The 23,259-nt window shown below is 43.8% G+C and overlaps 1 protein-coding gene across 10 annotated transcripts in view; it reads left to right on the plus strand.

The window, feature by feature from the left end:
* Positions 1-23,259, plus strand: part of DAB2IP (DAB2 interacting protein) — a 307,237-nt gene that overhangs the window by 235,804 nt on the left and 48,174 nt on the right. The window lies entirely within an intron of this gene.

Here is a 23,259-nt window from a genome sequence, read left to right on the forward strand (position 1 = left end):
ATGTGTGTGTTTGTTAGAGGGTGGCAAGAAAAGGGGACTGTCAGTGGATTTGTAGACCCTTACCTTGGTGGAGCACTATCCTCAGCTGGACCCTATCCTCATTTGGCACCTGAAATGCATCATCTAAGGCTTTGCGCTGATTTTGTCAACAGAATAGAAGGACTGCTTACAGCCAGATGTTTTGCAGCCGAATGGAAAAGCAGGAATGCATTCCCTGACTCCAGGATCTCCAAGATTTGTCATTTATGGGTTGAAGACAATTTGGCCATTACCCCAGAGCAAAGGCTTCCATGGTCTTTGAGAAGAGAATCATAGCCTGTCAAAGCTAGAAATAAATCTTAGAACACAAATGTTGGAACCATACACTAAGAATATTTGAGCTAGTAAAGATAACTTTCTCATTTTACAGATAGGCAAACTGAGTCACAGGGAGAGCCAGGGACGTGTCCAAAGTCACATATTGTTAGTGGCAAGGTTGTCACTGTAAAATCAGCACTATCTTTGCTTTTCCCCATCCTCTATCCAATTCCCTTTATAAAGAAAGGTTTGGAATTCTTGGTTTTCCCAGACCTGACTTAAATATGAAAGGCTAGAAGGTCTACCCATTAATTTTTATTTGGGTGCTAAGGCCTGGACATTATATTTCCTAGACATTTGTAATGAGCAGGAAATAATGATAGTAGCAATGACCCAGCCCAAAATATGGAAATCATTAGAAGTAACTGAAAGGGGGTGTGTGGAATTTTTAAGAGAGAAAACACCACCCGGATAGATGAGGCATGCTTATTCTGAGGGACTGGATGATCTCTAAAGTGTCCGGTGATGAAAGTGTTGGCTACCTCATTATTCACTGAGTAAAAAATCAGTACCTTAAATGTTTGTTTGTTTGTTTGTTTGTTTGTTTGTTTTTTCCCAGGGGGGAATGTCATAGAATGTTGGAACTAGAAAGGGCCTTAGAACATAGGTTGTGAGCACTGGATGTGACCTTAGAAGATAGAATTTCAAGACTGAAGTTAATAGAATGCTAGAGTTGCAAAAGACTTTATAGATTGAGCCTACCCTTATGTTTTACAAACTCAGAGAGATGAGTGACTTACCTGAGATTTCACATGAATTAGCTTTTGAACCCAAGTCTCCTGTCTTAGTCCAGGGATCCTTCTATAACAGAAGCTAACATTTGTCTCCAGCAAAAGCCACAGAGCTACTACCCCCAAGGCACAAAGAAGGCAGATTTCCAGCTAGACATTGCCTAATTATCTATTCCTCCTCTCCTTTCTCAACCTCTTTCTCAGCCTTCATTCCCCCCAAATCCCAATTTCCACTCACCCCCATCCCCATTCTTTTCTGCCCCTAAACTCCTGACTTGGAAGAGATTGAGGAAGTGATGTGGACAGATACTGGCAGGCTGGGGGCTCTGGGAAGGCGGTTTCTCCAGCTCTGTGAGCCCCGGCTTAAGTATTTGAAACAACTGTCAAAAACTAGGTCACTGTGATATTGTTGAATCTTTGTTGGAGGGAATAGCCTATCCCTGAGATATAGAGAGTGAGCTAGTTTGAGGTGCTTACTTGGTCTGTCCCAGCTGTGTGTTGATGCAGTTGTTTGTAAGGTCTAACCTTTTCCCTAGTCTAAAACATGCTTCCAGTTAAGGAATACCTGCTTTAAAGGAGTCTTCACTGGAACTGGAAAAAGTTAACTCTAGTATTTAATAATTGTCTGACTCATAGCTTCCAGGGTAACTGGAAAGTCAACATTATTTAATAATAATAATAAATAATCCCCATTTCTGTATCGCTTTAAACAAAATGCATTTATATTGATTATCTCATTTGATTTTTCATTATAGCCCTGGAAGGGAGGTAGTGAAAGCAGGTCTCACAGATCTTGACTTAAGCTTTGGGCAGTTTACAACTGCTGCACCTCTGTTTTCTTGCCTAAAAAATAAATGTGTTGGGCAAAATTATCTCTAAATGTCTCTTCTGCTTAAATCCATGATGTAACTGATGTATTTCCATTTTACATGTGAGGAAGCAAAGATCCAGGAAAATGACAAGACTTGCTTGCTCTTGGTTACTCAGCTACTAGGTGGCTCTGTTTATCACCCCAAACTTAGATTTGCTTCCTCACCTGGAGCCCCAGATTCAGTTCTTTGACTCTAAATTCGGTATTATTTAAAACCAAAAATGAACTTAGAACCTAATTATTTAAATCCTTAATTTGAGCATTGATTCCCTTTGTAACAGTCCTGAAGTGATTCAGCCTTAGCATGAAAACTACCCATAGTAGAAAATCACTTAGGCTAGAGGATTCTCTGTATGTTATATGTTCATAAAAGCTATCTAGTCCAACTTCCTCATTTAATCAATGGAGGCCAGAGACATTGATTGATGTGCCCAGGATTACATAATTCTAAGGTCCCTTTATAAGTTTTAAAATTTTATTCTATTGTTCTAGCCTTAGTCTCTCCCCTTAACTCTAGTCTTGCATCATCCCCTGTTGCTTGGATGTCTTCACCTGGATATCTTATAGGCATCTCAAAGTCATTACATCCAAAATGAAACTCACCATCATTAGCACCCTAAATGTATTTTATTCTTTGTCAAGAACACCAAAAATTCTTCTAGATCTTCAGATTTCAAATCTTAAGGTCATTGTTGACTGTTTATTCTTCATCACCATCACTTCCCCCTCTCCCCTGAAGTAACCAGTCAATTGTCAAGTCTTATGGATTTGTCTTTACAAAATCTCTCATATCTCATATATTTCCCTTCTCTCCATTGGAAAGAGTATCAAATCTAACTTATTCAAGTTGCTGTCCTTTGCAACAACCTCCTAAGTGATCTACTTAACCTCCACTCTCACCTATTTCCATGCATCCTTCAAGTAATTGATAGACTGATAATCTAAAAAATGATTGTTTAGGAAACCTGCAGATTTATGTGGCAAAGTGTAAATGTGAGAGCTTCAAGTAGTAGTGTTGAAATTGGGGTGGAGAATTCAACCAGATAGTCATTGCTTTTGATGTACATTGGGAATCCTTGAAAGGAGGGGGACGATGAATTAGATTGGGTGATACAGACTGGAGTTGGGGAGCAATTATTAAATTTAATGGATTGTGACAGAGAGGGGAGGAGGTGAGAGAGATGGGAGAGAAAAGGAAAGAGAGAAAATATAAAGGAGAAGAAGAAAGGAGTAAGAAGTCTAGAATGAAAACATTTTTATATTGCCCAAAATACAATACATAGAACATTTATTAAGGTTCTTTAGCATACAGAGGAGCATTGCATTCACTAGTGGAAGAAAGACAAAGTGTTAAAAAGGGATTATCTCTGCCTTCAAGAAACTTATAGTCTAAATGAAGGTGAAGATACAGATAGTAAATGTTAAATTAAATATATGGAAGCTTTACAAAATAGAACTATCCTGTGAAATCTGAAGGGAAAAGTCATTATTGTCTAAAGAGATAAGAGAAAGAAGTTACCAAGTTGGCATTTAAGTTGAAATTTAAAAGAAGGGTAGGAATTCAATAGGCAAAGAAAGGGAGGGATCATAGGGTTTAGGTCTAAAAAGGGACCTTAAACATCGAGCCCCAATTCCCCATTTTACAGATGAGAGAATTCAACAGCATTCATCCCAACCTAGAGAACAGAGCAAAGGTTGAAAGGCACATAGTACATTTGGAAACAGAAAAATAGATGAGTTTGGCTGGAGGCTAAAGTGCATGGAAGTGAGTAATATGAGACAAGGCTGGAAAGGTAGGGTAGCACCAAATTGCAGAGGGCATTGAATATCAAACAAAGGAGTTTGAACTTTTAAGAAAGGTGACTATGGAAAAGAAAGATTACTCTAGAAGAAGGATGAAAGATGATTTGGAGGCAGCAAGAGGCAGATGGCATGAAACGCAAGGAGTTGTTAGAAAGCTATTGCAATTATCTTTGCCAGTGATAAAGGCTCTATATCAGGTTGATGGCCAAAAAAAAAGCATGCTCTGACTAATTAGGGATAATATGACAAAGATGGAAGGGCATGGTCACACCTACTTTAATTCAACAAATATTTGTTAAGTACCTACTATGTGCCAGGCATTATGCTTGGGATAAGAAGACACCAAGACCTACCATTGACTCCTTTCCAAACCCAACTGAGCCCCAGTTCCTTAGTAGGATTTACTTTTTTTTTTCCTTCCCATCAATCACTATCACTTTCCCACCTCCCTAGCTGAATATTTTCCACTGCCTGGGAACTCACTGCTAGATAAGTATTGGGGTGGGGATTCATGAAAAGCTAATTTTTAATTTGCCAGAATATAATCCTGTTTGATCAGTGTTTTTGGGCGCCTCTTCCTCTTAAAATTCAGGGCACTTAACTGGTTCTACTGAGGTTGATGAATGTTTAAAAATTGCTTTGCGGTCCCTAAAGTAATTTGACAAGTCTGACAGCTATTGATTAAAAACTTGAAATTATTCAGACTGCAGGATGACTTGGGGGATGAGATGGAAAGTTTTTTGCTATGTATATTTTCTCCTCAGAATGTGAAAGGAAAGTAGATGTTTGAAAGTAAATGTGGCTCTGCATGTTTTTTGAAAAGCCCATTCTAGTTGTGAAATACAGCTAGAATCATGAAATACTTGGTGAGGAATGATGAATGAATGGCTGAATGAGTGAATGAATTTATAGAAATCTTTCCTAAAGTCTGCAAAGAATTTAACCATCCTTTAACTGATTTACTCCTCACTGCAGCCCTATAAGTTAGGAAGTGCAAATATTATCACTCCCATTTTACCAATAGAAAAACCAAAGTCCATTGAAGTGAATTTTTTGGCTAAAATCATTAAGCTTGTAAATGACCTAGAGTCTTCTAATTCAAAGTTCAGAGGTCTTCTCTGTATCCTGTTTTGCCACCAAGCATATAGGGTATATTATATGCCTGGAGCCTTCAAGCTAGTTAGCACTGAGACCTGTCCTTGCAACACCCTTCTCCACCTCTTCCTCTTCCTTCAGAGGCTCCCTTGACACCAAGAATTGATTTCTCTTCTATTTTTGAAAAAGCAAAAACCTTTTTCAAAGTGCTTTCAAATGTATTTATCTCATTTGAACTTCATATTGCTCCTGTGAAGAAAGTAGGTGAGGTATCAGTTGCCTCAGTTGTAGGGAGAAAAACATAAAGGCCCAGAGAGGTAATTTGTCCAAGATTGCAGAGTAAGTTATTGATAGAGTTGGGTCTGGAATCCAAGTCTCTTGCTCTTTCCATCCCCATTGTTTCAGTTTTAAGAGTTTTAGGGATAAATGCATTAAGAATCTTATCTCCTCATAATTACTCAGACTGTTCTTGCTACAAGATACATTCATATTATTGTTAGCTTACTATTAGCTTCTCTTTCTATGGCATTTTCAGTTTTGGAAAGTGTTTTCCTCAAAATAGTTGAAAAAATTAATGCAAGCATTATTCCCATTCTGTGGATGAAGAAATTGATACTCAGGTAAGTTGTGCCATTATCACAGTAAATTTGGGAGCTGGGACTTCACCCCAGGTTTTTTGGCTCTTAAGCCTAGTCACTGTCTCCACTAAACCATGTTGCTTCCTTATAGTAGAATTTAGTATATTGGAACCAGAACGTTTCAGCTAGGAGGGATCTTAGAATAGAACGTCAATGGATCATTAAAGATCATCTCCTTGCTCTTTGCTTTTACAGATGAGGAAGTAGAGACCTAGAGAGGTAAAGTAAGTCTTCCTGGATGATAAAGGTTCTTGTCCTTTTAAGGAGAATATCTGCCTGAGTATTCCACCCCCATTCCTTGCTTGTCCCTGGAGAGACAGGCGGCATTCCTCTGTCCCCAGTGGTTTTGGAGTTGGGAAGGGGACAGTCAGAGAGCTTGGCTGTGCCCTCTGGCCCTTTCCCAAGCTGCTTCTACTACCCATTGCCTTCTCTCAGGCCAGGAAGCTGATGGGGTTAGGAGAGATGAGTCTGTTTGGGATTCACAAAGCATAGCTCATAGCTATTTTTATCCATTCCCTCTGTTCCCATGGGCTGTGGCTTTGAAGGGAAGAGGGCTGTTTGGGAACCCACCCTCCTTCTCCGCCACCATCTGAGTTCCACTGGTTGTCTCCACCCACAGTGTCCATGAGCTTACACCTCAGACTGCTCATTGTCAGAGTCCCAAGGTCACATAGAGGATCAGGACACAAAGGAAGACTGGAGATCCCTAATGGTAGGATTTAAAATTGGAACTTGCCTTAAAGACCTAGTCTAGTTCTTCCTTTTATAGAGAAGGTAACAGAGTTAAAGAAGGGAAATGCCTTGGTCTTGGCTTATGTAAGTTACAAACATTTGAGACTGCATTCAAATCCAAGTCTTCTGTCTTAAGATTTAGTGCTGTGCCCACTCCCCATGTTTGTGCGCTTTAATGAGAAAAAGAAGTGCAAAGGGAAGCCTCTGCCCTAGGGCAGGCAGGACCATGGTTAGCCTCTGCCAGCATCCCTGGGTCCCCCTCCCTATCCTATCCATTCTTCTCCCTTCTTTGAGTGAGCTGTGAGTGCAGATGAGTCACCCTTGTGACTCCCCAGGCCCACTAGCCTATAGGAGGTCCGGGCTTTGTCCTTCTTCCTCACCACTTGCAGAATCTAAGAGGGAGAAGCATGTGTGGAAACTGTTGGCTTCCTGAATAAAGGCAGCAGCCCCCCTGAGGGGAAGAGGCTGGAGCTCAGAGAGACCAGGCCAGATGGAGCAGTGTGTGTGGCAGTGGGGAGGCAGAGCAGAAGGGGAGACATTAGGAATAATAACAGCTCCCATTTTTAGAGCACTTCAAGGTTTGGAAAATGCTTTGTTCATGACAGCTCTGTGAGACAGGTCCACGGGCCTTCTTTCCACCGTGTCTGGGCTCGATCACAGATTTAGAAAATAAGGAAGTTGGGGATGGAGAAAGCCTACAAGGAAGAAAAGTCCTAAGGAGTGTGTGTCCCCCAGATTTGTCCCCCTTTGCTCACAATCAGGGCCAACCTGCAGAAGTGTGAAGTAATCTGCCTTGATTAGAATTGTTGAATATTAAGAATGAGAATAACTTTAGCTTGAGTGTATGAAGCTGAAAGAAACCGTAGAGATCAATTTGTTCAACCCCTTCATTTTACAGATGAGAAAACTGAGGCCTAGAAAAATGACTTGCCTGAGCTCTCACAATAAAATTGATTGATTGAAAGGAAATTTCAAAGCACAGTTTTTTAATCATTATAATTGCTTTTATTATTATTATTTGATAATTGAGGAGACTGTGATCTGTGCAGGGGACAAGACTAAAACTAGCAGAGCTTAGACTTTAGCCAGGAGTGGAGTCTTTTGAGACAGGTCCGGATTCTCTCTTTGTCCATCATGAAAGGCTTGGATTTGTTTGAGAAAACTTGTTTGGGAAATGAGTCTCAGGGGGGCTCAAGTCAGAGGTAATATATCAGGTGTTGGATAACAGAGCTGGAATATGACCAAACTACGTACACAGACGTCCACACATTCCTTATTCGTGTCCATGCTCCTTATATGCCAGGCATGGCGCTACATTCTCCCCTTTTCAAACTCTCCATTCCACACATCCTAAACTTGACTCCTTTAACATTATGAGCTGGTTAATAACAACTTTTTTCCATTGGGGAAGCAAGATTCTTTTTCAAAGAATTTTCAATCACATTTGGTTCATTTGAGCCTCATCTTGCCGCTATGAAAATAGATTGGGAAAGATATTGTTCCATTTATATAAAAGAGGAAACTGAGTCTGGGAAAAGGATTGACTAGCCCACAGTCACAGAGAAAATTAGAGGCAGATCTGAAGCAGGAACCCTGCTCTCCTGATTTCTGTTTCATCCCCTCACATCACTGGCACTGCAAGCAGGAAAGGATGGGCAGAATCAGCTCTGTTTGTATAAAATAGGTGTAAAGTTCATAACAGCATTATTGGTGATAAAAAGCTGAAAACAAGCTAAGTGCCCAGTGACAGTGGGAACACTGGCTTACCTAACCAACATATCTTTCTTGTATGATATTTTTCTTGACAAATTCTTTCCAGGCTTGCCTGTCTTTGAAGCAAATCTTATTTTCAAACAATAGATATTTTCAGGGCATGTGATTAGGGAGGGTGGGGTCCAGTTCTTTTGAATCTGTCCTCTCTCCCAGGTTAGAGAAAGGTATCTCCTGATGACAGTCAAGGGAAATGATTCAGATAGAATAAAAAGGTCCCAAGGGCTTTGGTGTGTGTCTTTAGGGACAGTTGATGAACTTTGCCCAGATTGTCTCCTCCTTTCCCAGAATTTTGAAATCCAGGTGTAAAACTGTGTGCCTGTACATGAAGGGACTGAAATTAGTGGGTGTCTGGTTTCAGCTGAGCTTCTGCCTATAAAAGCTGTGTGCAAGGATGATAAGGACCCGCTCTCTGGCTGCCTCCAAAGATGCTCACAGACAGGAGAACGACCAACCATCTCCCCAGAGCTATGAATGCTGCCCCAAAGTTTAGAGTTCCCTCTAGGACAGTTCTACAGTTTGAGCAAGCCAAGGTGCAGGATCGGAGAAGATGACTTCTTCAACCAATCATTGGCAGAGTAGACCCCATGCTTTCTAGCACTCAACCTGCATCCCTTGGATGTTAGTGGGTTGGGTGGGAGCTGTGAAGGAGAGTAATTCAAAATCCCCTAAGTAAGGTCACATGATTAGACAGGTGAAACAGGACATTCATATGGTATAAATTAAATGTCTATGATCAGCCTTGATTATTGTGTTCTCTCAAGGTTATTCAGAATGTTTATTGACTTGAAAATGAGGAGATGGGATGAGATGTTCTTTAAGGTCCTTTCTGGCTCTGATATTCTGTGTTTTAAGTTTGAACTATTTTCTAAAGGCCCTTCCAAGTTGGACATTCTGTGTCTCTGCCCTTACCTATCTTTGAACATTCTGAGTTTACATCCTTCTGTAACATACATGGCAGCTAGGTGGCTCAGTGGATAGGGACCTGGCCTGGAGTCAAGAAGATCTGAGTTCAAATTCAGACAAGACACTAGCTGTGTGATCCTGAGCAGATCAACTCAACCTCTGCCCTAATCCACTGGAGAAGGAAATGGCAAACCACTCTTTTATCTTTGCCAAGAAAACACCATGCACAGTCTGGTCTCTGGGCTCATGAAGAGTTGGGCACGACTGAATAACAAAAACAATAATATACATGGATGCATGGCTATAAAGGCTCCTTTGTGGCCTGAAAGTTTGATGTGAGTCAACAGTGTGACGCAGCTGGTATCCCAGCTAATTCAGCCTCCGGCGGCAGTAATAAGAGCATATTGTCCTAGGGAAGGGAAGGGACAGTATTTCTATCATCTGCCCTGGTCAGACTCCATCTGAAATGCTGTGGTTAGTTCTAGGATGTTGACAAGGTGAACTGTATCCAGAGGAGGAAGAAAAGTGTGTTAATTCAAAGCCATGTCACATGTGAAGGGGCTGGGATGTTCAGTCTGGAGAAGAGAAGACTTGGGGGACATGGTGACACAGGGTATCTATTTTCAGAGTTGGCTCAGGAAACTGAGATTATTGGACTTAGTCTTTGTGTCCGTAGCAGGCAAAACTAGGACCAAGGTGGGTGGAGGTTAGAAGGAGGAAGATTTTGTTTGGCTCAGTTTAAGAATGGACATCCTAACAATAGTAACTGACCAATAGTGTGGAACCAGACTGTCTCATAAGGTAGTGAGTTTTCTGTCCCTGGAGGTACCGAAGCAGACACTGGATGGCTCCATCAGCAACTTTAACAGTTGGAGTGCATGCCGTGAGTGGGAGGTGGAAATAGAAGTCTTTTCTCTCTCAGAGAAAATGGGATTCCTAGCTGTTCTGTAAGTCAGTATTAAACCCTTCTCCCTGAAGGTGACCGTCCGCTGTCAGGGAGCTCAGGGAAGATAAAGTTCATTTCACTAAGACTGGCCTGAGAAAAATAAAATTAGAGAAGTCATATCTTGCGCTATAAAGCCTAATAGGCTGGTATGGGGATTCTCCATGGTCTAGCATTATCTGTGCCATTATGTGCAGACTGGTAGAAATTTGATTGTGCCTATACATGTAACTAGCCCTTACAGAAAAAAGAGACTGGACTTGAAAACTAGATGGAAGGTTGGGGAGAATGCTGTGTGTAAAGGCCAGTCTCTTCCTGGAATCAGGACAATAGATTACTTGTTAGAAATTTTTTTTAAAGGCATCTTAAAAGCATAGAGATTACTGTTGGTCAAAGGACTGATTGCCCAGCCAATTACTGCATTTCCTTTGGGGGGGGGGGTAAGCTCTCCCTTTCAAGGAATAAGAACAAGAAGTAAGTTAAAAACAGAAAAGGGATCTGTCTTGTCATCATTCGGGGCCGGGGAACTGACCTTGCTGGAATGTTGTTAAATACAAATATATTTTAAGTACCAACTGTGGGGCCAGCCCTGTGCTTAGTTTTGGAACACTCATGAAAAAGATATAAGTAGGAAATCTGCCCTCATGGAACTTACAATTTTTTTGGGAGGAGTCAAGAAGGGAGGGATAACATCTATTCACTTAAGAATAATATGTGGTGATTTATAATGGAGTAAAGCCAGATCTTTTTTTTCAGGGTAAGAAATCAAGGGAAGTTTCATGGAGGAAGTGGTACTTTGAATTTGTCCTTAAGAAAGAGAAGCGTTTCAGTGGGCCAGAAGGGAGTATTTTCTGGGCATGAGAAATGCCTTGCATAAATGCACAGTGGCCCAAGAGAACAGGATGAGATCACCTTCCAGGTTAATAGTAGTCTCCACCAGAATGTAGATGATAGGAGCTTTGGTGGCCTGGGAACTGGCCTCCCTGGTGCAGAGTCCAGTTGGGCCAGTATCAGTAGGCAGGATCCATTGAGTCTTTCTCATCTCTGAATCTCATGCTCTTTTTTCATTTCCCCAGATTTCCAAGTTGTAGAATTTTGGTTTTGGAGTCAGGAAGCCTAGGAACAAATCTCATCTTTGCCACTAATTTCCTATGTCCTATCTCACGTAACCCCTCTGCACTTTGGTTTCCTTTCCTATAAAAAACTTAAGGAGGTGAAATAAATAATCCTATCTAAGGTCCTTTTCAGCTCTGGCTGTCATTCTGTGTTCCTCTGAATCCTGACCCACAGGATCATATAGGAGCAATATGTGAAAGGGCTTTGTAAATTGTGAAAGCATGTATAAATGTCATCAGTCTTTTTTTTTTTAATTTTATTTATAATTTTTTTGACAGTATATATACATGAGTAATTTTTTTTTTTTATAACATTATCCCTTGTATTCATTTTTCCAAATTATCCCCTCTCTCCCTCTACTCCCTCCCCTTGGTTATCAGTCTTCTTTGGGGGCTAATCCATTCTTCTTTTAGGTCCCATTCTCATGTTATAGGTTTCTAAAGTATAGATCCTCTTATTATTGTAAAAGAACACAAAATTCAGAGAGGAAGGGGGGACTCATGGCAGGAGCACTGAGCAGGAAGGCCAGGAGCCTAGGTTATAATCCTGGCTCTACCACACACACTACTTTGGGTGGTGATTTCCCCTCCCTGACCCTTATTTCTACACTGGTAAAGTAAGGACGCTAGTGGAGGGGCCATGTTGTGATGGCAAGAACATTGGCTAAAGAAGCAGGAGACACAGGTTTGAGTCTTGGCTGGGCCACTGATTGAAATGTCAACAGGTCAGGAGCAGCCGGGGATCTTAGCAATCATCTGGCCCAGCTTCCTCATTTCACAGATGGCTCAGGGAGACAAAGGGATTTCACACGGCCACTGGTGGCCCTTTGTAGGTACCACTGGAGCAGACGAGGAGGTTAGTTACTCCTGGGTATCCTGCCCGAGCCCAGTTTAGCCTATAAGGTCATGATCTGAAAGGATCCAAGTAAACTCGGGCCATCTAGTCCAACCTCCTCATTTTTACATATGAGCAAAATGAGACCGACCAGCTTAAGGCCCCTTTCCCAAGAGCACATAAATAGGAGGCAGGAGAGGGGATCTGTGAGCCAGGGCTTGTTCCACTGAGATGATGTCCACTGACATGTGATCGTAGCAATCCTGGCCGGTTCAATATCAGGGAAATGCTATATCGATGGAATGGGCTAGATCAGGAGGTAATGAGTTCCCCATCACGGGGGGCTTTCAAGTAGAGGCTGAATGATTCCTTGTCAGAGGTACTGTAGGCCAGCTAACCCCTGTAGTTCCTTTTAGCTTTAGGATTTTATGATTAATGTGATGTAGAGCCCCCTGCTCAGTTTGTCTCCTCATTAGTGGGCCAAGGGCAGCTTGGTGGCTGGGCATGCGTCACTGCAGGCCTCGGAGACAAGGACGGCCCATCCAGCTTTTTCTCTGGCCTTGACAGGTTGTGCTAATAAGTCCAGATTAATTAGAGGAGCCGAGCATATGATGGCTAAATCTGCCTGCCAGCCAGGACCCTGCCTGTGGCTGCCTCAGCCAGTGGGACAGTTTGCCCCTTTGGATCTCAGATCCAGAATCTCTGCCTTCCCTGATCCTCCTGGGGATATACACCCCTTTTGCCTTTTCCTTCCTGTAGAAAAAAAGAAAAAGGGAGCAGAGAGTAGGCAGAAACTTCAAGGTCAGTAGGAGTGGCTGAACTCAGGAGTTCTGGATTCTAGTCCTAGATTGTTCTATTAACTCTTAGCTCTGTGAGGGAGCAATGGATAAAGCACCCAGACCTGGAGTCAAGGGATTCAAATCCAGGCTCAGACACTTACTAGTTATATAATCCTGGGCAAGTCACTTAACCCTGTTTGCCTCAGTTTCCTCATCTGTAAAATGAGCTGGAGAAGAAAAACGGCTCCACTATCTTTGCCAAGAAAATCCTAAACAGGGTTGTGAAGAGACTTAGATGCGACTACACAACAACATTAACTATGACATTGAGCATGTTAGTTCTGTAATAAAATAATAGCTAATATTTTTATGGTATTTATCCGCTAGGCACTATTCTAAGAACTTTACAAATGTTTATCTCATTTAATCTTCACAAAACTCTGGAAGGTAGGTGCTATTATTCCCATTTTACAGACAAATAGAAATTAAGTGACTTATCTAGGACTACATAGATAGTAAGTGTCTGAGGTTGGATTTGAACTCCAACCTTCTTGAGTTCTTTGGGCCTAATCCTTTTCTCTGGAATCTCAGGTCTAACACTATCCGCTAACTACCTCTAAGTCTTTAGATCTATTTCTTTCTTTGTAAAATGAAAGTGTAGAAAAAAATGTTAATGCTACTGTGGAAAGAGTCGTGACTCTGGAATCAGAGGACCTGGATTCAGATTTCTTCTCTAACAGTCTCTTCCAGCTCTGCCTTTCTGTGTGCTAGGGTCCCCTCCAGCTCTGGCATCTATAATTCCATGAGCCCAGTGTTGGTGTGTCCATAACTTGCGTCCCTAGAGCAGAGCTTGTGTGCTAAAAAGTAGACACAATTTCCCATAGGTAAAGTGAATGGAGAATGTGGATGGCCCTAAATCTAGTCTGAGGCATTTGAAATGAAAGGCAGCTGACTATGAATAGCTATGGAGGGTGTTTGAGTAGGGGAATGACCTGATTTGAGCTGTCCTTTTGAAGAGTTAATCTGGTGACCCTTTGCAGGCATTATCTCAGAGATCAGAGATGAGGGATCATTTAGGAATCTGGAAGGGCTTGGTGGTATAAAGATTAACAGGTGTTTGAGAGAGAGTTCAAAAGAAGCAGCCGGACTAAGTGAGTGTTTGGCAAGAACTGGCTTATGGGTGGCGCAGTGCTAAAACAAATTTTCAGATTATGTCCCTGCCCTGTTCTTACCATTTTTGACAAACTGACATGCATGAAAAGATGGACAAAAGATAAGTTAAAAATAAGTCAAAAGGGATTTCTATCATTTGCATAGCAGGGGAGCTACAAGTCTCCTTGTCTAAGCAGGGTGAAGGATGTGACCAGCTTTCTGATTGGATCTGGAAGACTTCCTCTAGGAGGCAGACTTTGAGACAGCAATAGTATTTTTTATTTATTTGTTTTTAAGGAAGATTTACGTCTTCCAGAGTTACCTTGTCTTGATGTCTCATGGTTCTTGAATGTACTTGTTTTATACACACACACACACACACACACACACACATACACATATTCTCTTCTTATTAGAATGTAAGTTTCTTAAGGGCAGGGTTTTTTTTTTTTTTTTTTTTTTTTCTTTTTAATTGTATAACAGTCCCCGAGGCATAGTAATTCCTTAATAAATGCTTATTGATTAAGCAGAGGATGGAGAAACACAATTAGGGGAGTTCCAGATACCGATAGGATTGACTGAGACAAAGCGCCAGCAATCTCTAGCCGATTCTGTAGGGCTATGAGGAAAAGCCTGTGTGTGTGATAAGTACTTTACATGCAGCTTGGTTGGGAAGGGAGCAGAAGGGACTTGCCCAGTTCTTGGGTGGGTTAGGGTCTGCTCAGTCTATAGGCTTAGGGTACTCAGTTTGTTAGCTTGGAGAGGCTGAGGGCAATGGTGGGTCTTCAGTGTTTTATATTAAAGAAGATCCTTTCCAAATGATATTCTTTTTGATGATTATATAACCTAGACCTGTACTTTTATGAAAGGATTGAGGAAGAGAACATAGGCTTGTTCATCACAGCCCTATATCCAGCTCTGAGAGGGTCAGACACCATCGATAGGGGAATGGAGAGGGAGAGAAGAAGTATCTGGGTCCGGCTTTGTTCTGTCCAGTCTCACACCCACCCCCTCCTGGCCAGGCTCAGGAACAATAAGCACCAGGCTTAACGGCGTGAGCCAGATTCCCAGCCCGCCAGCTGACCTCCGCTGGGCTGCCTGCCTAGCCAGGCTGGGGAAAGTGGGAAAGGAAATAGCTGGACACAATGGGGTGACGCCGGGCAGTGCAGGCAGCTCCTGCAGGAAGGCCTGCTCTGGGTCAGGTGGGAACGAGCATGGCTGGGCACTGTAATGGGGAGAGAGCTGAAGCCGGAGCCAGAAGACAACTTGCATCCTGATTTTGCTGTTACTTTGCAGTGTGACTTTGGATAGGTCACCTGCAGGCTCTGACTTCCCTTTCTCCATCCACTAAGTGCACAGGTTGAACTAGGTTGTCTTGACACTTCCTACCCCCTCTGACATATGTTCAAGCTTCCTTTCCAATAGAGGCACAGGGAAGGAGGGCATTGCAGGCACAAGCAGTAGCTTGAGTGAGGGTGTTGGGGGTGCGCGTGTTCCCAGTGGGAACCTGGAGCAGAGCAGGGCTGGTAAGGCACCTTGGCGGCAGATGACAGAAAGCGTTGAATGCCAGGCAGAAGAGTCTGAACTTGCCTCAGGAGCTACAGAACTCCTGGAGCAGTGGAGTTCCTGAAGCAGATCTGTATCTCTGTGAGGAAGACTACTCTGGCATCCGGGCGAGGATGGATCCGAGTGGGGATGGAAAGACCCTGGCAAGTAGTTATGAGGAACTGTACCAGGGCGAGGGCAGTGAGAGCCAGGAGATGTTCACGGGGGAAGACCTGAGTGAGAACACTTTGAGGTAAGCACTGAGTGCTGACCCGCTGCTTCCAGGTGGTGAAACCCACCCCTCCTCTCCTGGCCAAGCCCCAAGGTAGGGAGATGGGTTACTTCACTTGCCCGTCTCCCTCGTTGCTCTGAAGGCTGCTTGAGGTCTGTCAGGGGGTGCTTTTAAAAGCGAGACCTTGTTCATGGCCTCTTAGGGCAGTTTTGGGGGGACTCTCCTTTCTCAGAAGAACTGACCATGACAGTTGGGGGATTAGCTGGATAAGATCTGGAACTGTCAAGAAGCTTGAGAAGTTTTGTTTTAAATGTTGATTTTTGGAAATGAGGGTGGAAAAGATGCCTACAAAAACTGTGAATGTGGGGGGGTATGCTTTCGTTGGGGGGTGGGCTGGGCTGGCTGAATAGTTCAGAATCTGTGGTGACAGTGTGTCACTGGTACAGCTGTATGTCTGTTAGGGTGGGTAGGATGTGAGCGTATATAACTGTCTGTGGGATGGGCAGGTGGCAGTGTATGTTTGAGTCTGTGTGTATCTGTGTTGTATATTCATGAGTCTAGAGGGCATCATCCTGTGCATGTGTATCCGTGTACGTGTGTGTCCTGCACAGTGGCTGGAAGCAGCAGCTGTCAGAGCCCCTTGCCTGGGAATTGCTGCCTCTCCTACCCAGCTACAGAAGCAGCCAATGGTGGGGCTGGAGCTGAGCTCGGCTGTGAGTGGATTGTGGGCTCTGCCTAGCAGCCAGGAGCTGCTCAGGCGAGAGAAAGGGACAGTGAGAGAGGAGGAGGGAAGGAGGAGGGGAAGAAGTCCGAAGACCCTGTAAGCTGGAGCCCGGATCAGCCCAAAGGAGGGAACTTGGCCACTAGGGCAGGTACTAGGTGTTAGAGGCTAAGGAAGGAGACTGAGGAAGCTGGACCCGAGTGGATGCAATTTGGACGTGTTGTCGTCAGGACCTAGGTCTTTTTTGAGGGGAAGGGGGAAGGTTTGACTTAAAGCCATTGTTAGAGAAACAGACATGGGGAAGAAATGGGGTCTGAGGACTTGCTTTGGAATACTAAGTAAGGGAAGAGCCACACCTCAGCTCGGGGATCCCCTCCCCCCCCAAACCTGTGTGATGTTATGGCAAGACCAACAGATCAGATTTTAGGGAAAAGGTTTTGCTTCTCCATCTCCCTCATAGTATTACAGATTTGCATTGGAGGACTGCAGGATGTCAGAGCCAAAAGGGACAGTAAGAGAGAGAATCTTAGAGCTGGAGAGGGAACAGAGAGTAAAGCAAGGACTTTTATATTGGGAAGGAGCAGGGAGGTTCCCCAGGACATAGAATGTTTGAATCTAACTACAATGATAAAACAGTGTGAAACCAGCCGGAAGGAATGAAGCATTAAATATTAAAAAATAAAATGCAGGAAGACCTGGGAGGGACCTTGGAACAGTGGGTGACAAAGCTCTCTAAACAATCGGGGCCCCCACTTTTGGGGCTACTTTTACTGCTCTAGAGGAATGATTTGAGAGAGTTGTGGGAGAGGGCAGGAGGGGGTCCTGTCCTCTTGGAGTTGTCATGGCAGAGGGCTCCATGAACCTTCAGTCCTGAAAGCCCCCTCTGGAGGGGCTCAGGTAAGGCGCTTCTGGAACGCTTGACTTCCCAGTGGGCCAGGGTCTGCCAGCCCTTCTGAGACCCGACAGAGCTAGGCTCCCAAACAGGGTGGCTCATTGTATTCTCAGGCGGGTAGTGTTTCAAGGTCAGTGAAGATCTGGATGAAGCTGAGTTTCTCTCATTGAGATGCTTATTTGAAGCTCTTAGACAAGAGACGGAGGGGAGAGGGACTGAGCAGGGAAGCAGTTACGTGCTAATGTTGCTGCACAGCTCGAATTTGGGGAAATATTTGACATGAGAAACAATGTGTTGTGGCAGGAAAAAGTATGAGATGAAGGTTTTGGAGACCAGAATTCTCCAGGATTCTCACAGTCCCCTCAGCCATGTTTCTGGGGCACGTTCTCCTTTTTAAATGGAGGTGATGATTCTTCCCCACACCCCGGCAGTCCTAGGATTGTAGATTTAGAGGTGGAACAAGAGAACCTATGAATCCCCTAGTCTAACTGCAGCCAGTGTAGAGATTAAGTGACTTCCTCAGGAAAGAACAAGTAATAAGTACTGGACAGCATTTTTTTGAACACAGGTTTTCTGCCCTCAGACCCAGGGCTTTCTCTACAACTTTACCCTCCTCTTCTTCTGAGATTCTACATTTCAGTAATCCCTTATTACTTTCCATATGGTGCCACTTGGCTCCAGTGGAGATAGGATCAATCGGGAAGGCATGGGGTTAAACACGATGGCTTTCAGCCCCAATTAGCCTGATTGCTGTTGCCCGTAGTCGACAGTCTAGTTACTCGGGAAGATTCCTTTTTTTCTCGGAAGCAGAGTCTCTGTCCCTGCCTAAGTGGTTTTTTTTTTTGGGGGGGAGAGGAAGGGGGCAACCAGGACTTAGCAGTTTGTCCGGGGTCACACAGGTCCTTCTGACTCAGGGCTGGTGCTGTAGCCATTGTGCAAGTAGCTGCCCTGTGCCAAAGTAATTAATGGAGTAGTGATGTCCTAAAGGTCTCCCAGTTGGGACATCTTGACCTCTGATTACTTATCAAATTAACACCTGGGGTGAGTCTGAGCCCCAGTTCCTTAACTTTATTAAGCACCTGCTATGGGCAAGACTGTGTTCATGGAAATACTGCTTGGGGAATGAAAGGGGATGATATCTGTTTCACCAAGGGGGCTGTATCAGATAAGATAGTATAAATAAAAGTGGCTGGTGGTGAGCTCCAGGTCTTGAGTTGGTTCAGATGCAGCCTCAGACATTACTGTGTGACTCTGGACAAGTCACCTAACCTCTGCCTCAGTTTCCTCATCTGTAAAATGGGGATAATAACAGCATCTACCTACCAGGGTCTAGAGTAGAATGCAGGGAAGAAAGTACTTGACAGTGCTTGAATGGGCGGGTGGAGTGACTTCCTCAGGTCACACAGCTGTCAGCAGGAGCCGGGACTGGAACTTTAGAATTCCTCCTCTGGGCTTGGTGTCCTCTGGCTCCCAGAACTGCTCCCTCTCAAACTGCTCCGGGTTTTTGTTGTCCTCCTGTCTCCTGTGTTATCTGGCCAGGGTGATTTGGGAATTCCCCTGGGTTGGGCACTTTGGAAATTCAGAAACTTCTTAACCTGTTCTTTCCAACATTTCGGTCTCATTATCTTATCCTGCGCATGGGCGCAGTAGCATTGTGGTTCTGTAGCCTCTCTCTTGCCAAATGGAATGATCCTCCTCCGAAGTTTATAAAGGAAGGCCGCTTCTGTTAAATGCAATTAATGTTGCCTTCTCCTTCAGTCTGAGACTTCTTCTAAGCACGGCTAAATGGTCCCCAGGGGACATAGTTCTATCCATAATCTACATGTTCAGTTTGGAAAGAAAGAATTGGACACTTTTAATAACCTAACGTGCTATGGGGAGAGAGACGTGGATTTGAAATCAGTTCTAGACCATGCCGTGTAATCTCTGTGTGGCCATGGACAAGACCCTTTGGACTTCTTTGGACCTGTTTTCTTGTCAGAAAAATAAGGGGTTTGGGTAAGCTGATATCTCTAGACTGCTAATTCTGACTCGGATGTTCTGTGTTCTGAGGTCTCCAAGTTCTGATATTCCATTTCCTCTGCTTTTGCTGTCATGTGATCTAACCGCCCTTCCAGCTGTGACACTCTGCGTTCCAAGGTCTCTTGCGGCTCCAATAGTGTGTGGACTAAAATTTTTTTTCTTTGTTCTAAGGACCTTTCCAGCTCTAAATTCTGTGACTAAATTTGGCATGAAAACTAGGCATCTGTCCTTCCCTTCCCGAAAATCCGGCCCGTGTTGGGCCGGGGTCTGTGTCACCCACTCAGTCTGAACAACCCTGTTTATGTCTGTCACTGTTTGACTACTGCTGTTCCCTCAACTTGTCCCCTGTTTGGAGGGAGGGGAGCGGAACGCCTGCCAGAAAGATGCTTTGGAATGTCGGGTGGAAATGTTGTGTCCAATTGGTGCCAGGAATGGGATCTTTCCTCTGTGCTTTCAAGTGGCAAACATCTTGCTTTAATAACTAGGCTGCAGCGGCCTCTCCGTTGGAGTCCCTGGAACAGAACCCACACGGATAACAAGGTTATTTCCCCTCAGGATCGATGGGCTGTCTTCTGAGAGGGGGAACCATTTGCCATGTTTGTTAAAATGTTCACAACAGTCCTTGAAACGGAGCCGCAGAGAGCCCGAGCAGGGATTCTGTGGAAGTGACTGGCAGCCCCAGAGCAGAGAGCCATATGTTTACATCAGTGTTTGTGCTCCTGGGGTGGGCATCACGTGACCGGGGGACAGTTCACTGCTCTTCAAGAGCCAGATGGAATCGATCAATTAGAGGGCATCCAGAGGAGGGTGATCCGGACTGAAGGGACTGGAGAAGCTAAGGCTAGAGAAAGGAAGCCTCGGGACAGGGAGAGACCCATAATATATCGTCTCAAGTATTTGAATGGCTGTCTAGTGTCCTAGAATCCCAGGCTTCCATCTGGAAAGCAGCTTAGAAGTCATCTAGCTCAACTCGCTCGTTGTACAGATGAGCAACCTGAAGCCCGGAGAAATTAAACGACCTGCCTAAGATCATAGAGCTAGCATTTGGACTAGGTCTTAACTCAAGACCCGGCACTTTTTCGTGTTCTGCTTGACCTGAGGAGCAGCAGTATTCAGGCAGAGGGACATTCACAGAAGCAAATTTTGTCTGATTTATCAAGATTCCTAACAATTTTAACTATCCCCAAAATGGCTTCCACCATACTTCTCAGGGATGATGTAGATGGTGTTCTTATTTAGATGCAGAAACTTAGAAAGGATCTTAGGAGTCATCCAGTCCCAGCCCACCACCACCATTTTGCAAGTGTGGCACTAGATGACATCAAGGTCCTTTCCAGTGTTGAGGTTTTGTGGAATGGTTAGCCATGGCCAGAGGGGCCCAGGTTCAAGATAAAGACACTTTCCAACCTAAGAAAAAAGGAACTTTGTCCTGATCATGGGCTAACATTCCAAGGTGGGAAGACAATGGGTTGTTTTTGGTGAAACTCTGTTTTTGGAAAAACAGCTGGCTAAGTAGAGAGGAGCTTATGCCAGGAGAAATGAAGAGATTTGTCATAGGCTTCTGAGAATTTTAAAATATTACAAGAAAAGCTTTTTAGTTTGCAGCACTGGGTGGGGAGTCAGAAATCCATGTTCTAATCTCACCCATTCAGTGGCTCTGGGTTACTGAAAGAGCACTGAATCTGAAGTCTAAAGACTTGGGCTCGGTCCCAACTCTGATATTTACTATCTATGTGACCTTTTCTAGGCCTTCATTTCCTAATGAGGGAAGTAAGATTACCCTATCTGTAAGGTGCCTTCCAGCTTTGTGCCCTATGAACTTTCTAGGAACGGCCTCAGTTTTTGTTTTAAAAAAAAAAAAAAAAAAAAAAAAAGTAAAGCACCTCTGGGAATGGTCTGAGGGTCAGATGAGATCATGGGCAAAAAAAATCATCCTTGAGGGTCATGTGTCCTATCACTCTCTTCCTGGAACAGATTAGAGGTAACTGCCCCCAGCCAATCCATATCAATCAATCAATAAGTTGATAAATGTTCACTAACCTCAGTCTAGCCCAGGACTGGAATGTGCTATGAACTCAGTACTAGAAGGAGGGGGACTAGCAGCCTCACCTTGTAGGAATTAAAGTTCCTGGCTGGGAAAACTGGGCTAACACTTGAAATTGGACCTGCTTGTATGATAACTATTTCTTCTCCTTTTCCATATATTTTTTCAAGTATTTTTGTAATTATCCAATGACGTAACTAATTGTAATGAGAACTACTTTTCTGTATACTTTGGAAAGTATATATTGCAATTGTCCAACACTAGCCATTTCAATTTCTTGGACTAAAGCCCCCAAAGTTCCTAGTATCAGAGCATTTAAAGTCGAAAATCAAGACTTATCTCCCTTATTATACATATGGATTCTCTGACTCCAAAGTCAGTGCTCATGAATAGATTTATTTTTTAACACAATTATTGATAAAGAAGTATTTCTTCTATCAATGCAGATAACTGTTCATCTTCTCTGAAGTTGAGTATCAGAGTAACCTGGGGCAGCAAGAGGTTAAGTAACTTGTGAGGAGAAGTCATAGCCATGGGGTGTAGAGGTCTTGACCCCACATCTTCCTGAACATTAAACCAATTTTCTACTCCCCCATTCTGCCCTAGCATATATGTTGATTATAAGTATAATGTCTTAGAATAGGTATATGGAGGAGCCTCATGGGTCTGTGCTGTGACTCACTATATACAAAAAGTTCAAAGAGAAAAAGTGAATTCTCTAACAGAACTCACCCTGGGTCGGCCACTATCTGGGATTGAGTTTGGGGAGGAGTAGATTGCGAGTTGAGCCCAGGGGGACATTGATCATAAGCATCTTATCATTATAGAGTTATATCTTTAAAGCTCAAGTTGTCTTTCGTTGGTGAAAAGTCAACTAATTTAACCCTGTCATTTTGCAGAGAAGGAAAATGAGGCTCAGGGAAGAAGAGAAGCAATTTTTTCCCAGGTTCACACAGATTTAATGATAGGGCTGGTATTATTAGCACCAGCACTTGGATAATGGTCCTTTCTTCCTCCCTTTCTCCCTCTCTTCTTCCCTCCCTTCTTCCTTTTCTTCCCTTCCTTCTCTGACTACTCCCTGGCTCACGCACATTTCTTTGTCTCCATGGGATTCAGATTTCTCCTCAGTAAAATGATTAACTAGATGATCTCTAGAGCCCCTTCTAACCTTTAATCCTTTGACTCTGTGACTTTGGATAGGCCTAGGGACCATGCCATCTCAGGATAAGGTCTAAGAAGTGGGGCCTTGCTGTGTGTGAATGACAAAGGGTTCGTCCCCTGCCAGGGACATTTGGAAGAGGGCACATTTACCTTCCTTCTTCCCGTGAGCTTTCCATTATCCAAGGGCATTGCCCCAGCCAATCTCCCTGACCTCACCCTCCTTTGCCCCGGTGTATTCCCTTGTGGAGGAGTTTGGAGATCTTAGGGGACAAAAGCATAAATGAATTTCTAGGAATCAATGAAACCAACAGGGCCTTGTTTATCATTGTCTCTCTGTAAACCTGTGCTTAGGGAGATCAGCACAGACTAAGGAGCAGTTTGGGGATGGGGGATGACAGGCCGTTTCCACCAGTGTGCCCTCAGAGAAAAGAATCGACCTCTGTCCAATTCAGGAAAGATAGGAGACTAGATAAGTTCAGCCATGGTGTAATGGAAAGAGCAACCATTTGGGAGTAGGAGGACCTGTGTTTGACTTCTAGCTCTTTTGCTTCCTACCTACATGATGTGAGGCAAGTCTCTTCCCCTTTTGGAACCTCAGTGAGGATGGTGATAACTGACACTCTTCACCTCCCCAGGTTGGATAAGGAAATTGCTATGTAAATGTGCTATATTATAATACTCCCTGTGGGAGGTGGGGAGGATTTGAGTGGGGCATAGGGTGACAGAGTGAAGAAGGGACCCTTGTCAAACACTTGTAAGGAAAAACAACTAGTCCATCCTGGGCTGTGTCAGCCCTTCTGTCTCCTGTCATTGTGGGCTGGTGGGCTGGGCCGGGCCAAACCAGACAGGCTAAAATAAGGCCCTGGCGGTAGTTTACATCTCCAGACCATGTCACAAGATTGTCTCAGAAACTCC

Source organism: Sminthopsis crassicaudata, chromosome 2 (assembly GCF_048593235.1).
Source record: "Sminthopsis crassicaudata isolate SCR6 chromosome 2, ASM4859323v1, whole genome shotgun sequence".
Classification (NCBI taxonomy): domain Eukaryota; kingdom Metazoa; phylum Chordata; class Mammalia; order Dasyuromorphia; family Dasyuridae; genus Sminthopsis; species Sminthopsis crassicaudata.